The sequence below is a fragment of the Nicotiana attenuata genome, unplaced genomic scaffold, assembly GCF_001879085.1.
Source record: "Nicotiana attenuata strain UT unplaced genomic scaffold, NIATTr2, whole genome shotgun sequence".
Lineage (NCBI taxonomy): Eukaryota > Viridiplantae > Streptophyta > Magnoliopsida > Solanales > Solanaceae > Nicotiana > Nicotiana attenuata.
The window spans coordinates 70,671-73,585 of NW_017672994.1; the positions used below are offsets into that span (position 1 = coordinate 70,671).

At 32.3% G+C, this 2,915-nt stretch overlaps 1 long non-coding RNA gene across 1 annotated transcript; it reads right to left on the minus strand.

The window, feature by feature from the left end:
- Positions 1-1,138: 1,138 nt before the first annotated feature.
- On the minus strand, positions 1,139-1,799 carry LOC109215129. The gene is made up of 3 exons (XR_002066314.1): positions 1,633-1,799; positions 1,459-1,557; positions 1,139-1,389 (listed from the first exon to the last, which is right to left on the minus strand). It is a non-coding gene; the product is annotated as an uncharacterized LOC109215129 (long non-coding RNA).
- Between the last annotated feature and the right edge of the window lie 1,116 nt (positions 1,800-2,915).

The window sequence follows — 2,915 nt, forward strand, 5'->3', positions numbered from 1 at the left end:
AAAAAGTTATATGGTCTTAACAAATTTTCTTTTAAGTTTTAAAGTTTTCTTTTAAGTATTCCACAGTATAACATTGTCTAATATTTTAATATTTTGAGTTAAATTATCCAAATATTCATATCTACTAATAAAATATTTGATAACTAGAACCAATGTAGTGTATTGAAACAAAATGTTAATGTTTTGTTTACTTAGAAAAATCTTACTAATAAAAATAATTATAACTGATAGAAAAAATTTGGGAGGCCTTTGACTCTTGGGGGCCTAAAGCAGAAACTTTAGTGGCCTTACCCTCGAGCCACCCATATTGCATATCAATATTTAATAAAATTTTACGGTCGACACCGCTTAAGCCAAGGTGCGTCCACCCCTGATTACAATGACGTATCTATATTACAAGGTCAAGAATATACCTGGTTTGCAGATTCAAAGTAAAAGCAACAGTGATGAACTATGCCCGAACTAACAGCTATGGAATGCAGCTTAAAATCAGTAGCAACAATAGTGAAATAAACCTAGAAATAACCCAAAATAGACATTGAATCTCAACAACTTTCAAAGAAAGAAGAACCCAGAAACTAACTTCGGAACCTTTTAATGTTTTGGAAGGTTTTTTGCTTTTAAAATGCTCTCAGTTTTGTAACTCAAAGATGCTGAAAATCTGTCCTCAAAACTCAGAAGAGACGACTCTCTTTTATAGTAGTAGAAGGGTCTAAGGGTTAGGTTTTTATTTCACCCAAAACTTGTCCAAAATGATGAGAAAGGACTTTCCTTTATTCACAAGTAAAAAGCTACTAACTTGTGCTCTAATTCTGATATCCCTCTATTACCCCTGCCTTAAACTTTAATGTTATCCCTACTGATTCAACAATCACAATAGCAGAAAGTTCACAAACTAAACTTCTTCAACTCATTCGTATCCAACTTAGACCATTCAGCTATTTAAAGCAGAAAATACCTACTGAGTATTGTTAACAAAGAAAACTAGACTTAAACATGTATTTAAACTAATCCGTTAAGGAAAATAAGAATAGTTGAATATAATAGACAAACTAATCAGAAATATCAACTGCGAATCAAATCAACATAACCAACTAATTGAATATAACAGACAAACTAATCAAAAATATCACCAGCTATATACAATTACCAAAAGAATTAAGGAACTCGTAGGTCCTTCACAAGCTCATCAACACCTAAGCTCAGTTACCATCCAAAAAGAATTTAGGTAGCAATCCAACTATATGCAATTACCAAAAGAATTAAGGAAATCATAAGTCCTTCACAAGCTCAGCGCCCAATCTCAGTTACCATCCCTTCAGCTGCCCCTCCATCATACAAGAAGAAATTTTTAATTGGCTTTCCTCCAGTGTTATAGTGTATGAAATCCTGCAGAGAAAAGACATTAGCAAAGAACTTCAAGAAGCATTAATGAAAGACAAAAATTCACATAATTACCTGTGCCATAATAGCTCCTACTATGGAAAAGATATCACAAGTAGTACCTCCCACTAATTTTGGGATAATAGCATCAGGGATTGAATCAGGAGCAAAATGCTGCAATTAATTGGCTATAGGGTTACCAACACTGAGAAAGAAATCAAACTTGTATATATGCATATAATATAATACCTGTTTAGCACAGAACTAATCTTTGAATGTCTTAATATTTTCAATATCAGCATCATACAATTCTCCTAGAAATCGCCCATTTGTGGCTTCAAAATTCTCAGCAACTGCCGGGAAAAATATTATAGTTCACATACAAGATCATTCCAGTATTATGAAACCGAGTAGGAAACACATACACCGCATGGCATAATAGACCTTTGACATTCCCTGGGGTAGTTCCTGCGATGGAACTGCAATTGCTCTCTGCAAATTAAATTAAAAACAAAAAAAGATTAAACCTTGGGCATTGCAAATAAAAACATTATCAAAATAAGAAAAGCCAGTAAAATACACCTCAGAACTAGGGAATTCCAGAATGGTATCCACTGTTTCACCAAATAATCTCTGCAGAAAGAAAATAAATTACTTTAGTAAATCTAGTATTAAATATTTAGGGTGGAGGGGGAGGGGGGAAGGGGGAGGAAGAACTTGACCTCAGACTTGATTTGATTGTTCGGATCCACAAAGATCTCAGCCAGAAAGCCCCTACATTCTACACTGTAGAATGCTACAGGTTTAGGCAGTTGGAGTAATCTCAAATTTAATTCACTCTGCAAAAAAAACATATTAGTTGGGCAAATGGTTAAAATTTATAAAATAATGTGTTTATTCTCTTATTATTTTCTTCTTTGAGCAATAACTAATTATAACAGCATCAAATTCTTGAAGCTCAGCATCATTCAAGTTTGATAGACTTCTAAAAAGTAATCCACATAATACACTCATGAAGAAACAAATAGCTTATACACGTGTAGAAAACATATGAACTGAGTAATTAAGGTGTTACCATATGTCTCTTTGTTACACTAACTACTCCCACCTATCAACTTTAGTTGATTTTTGATTTTTTTTATGGTCCATAATATTTGATTTTATCCAATATTAAGAAGGAATTAATTACTTTTTTACTAAGTTGTCATTGGAGTAAAGAATCTAAAAGTATTTGCTGCATTTCCAATGAACAAATTAAAATTAATATAGTCAATTTCATTGTTAATTAATTCTAAAAGGTTAATTCCTTAATATGTATAAATACGATCAAAAAAAAATCAATTAAAGTTAACCGTAAGTAGTAACTAAGAGACCACAACAGTAATTCCTACAGTGCCAATATTATGAACCCAAAAACCAATGTGTAATTCTTCAAGTCTGTTTCTCTAAATTAATTCGGTAATCAAATAGACTTTTAGCGAAACCCTAAAACCCTAACGAAATCTTGTAATGGCTTAAACAAGAAAAATTCA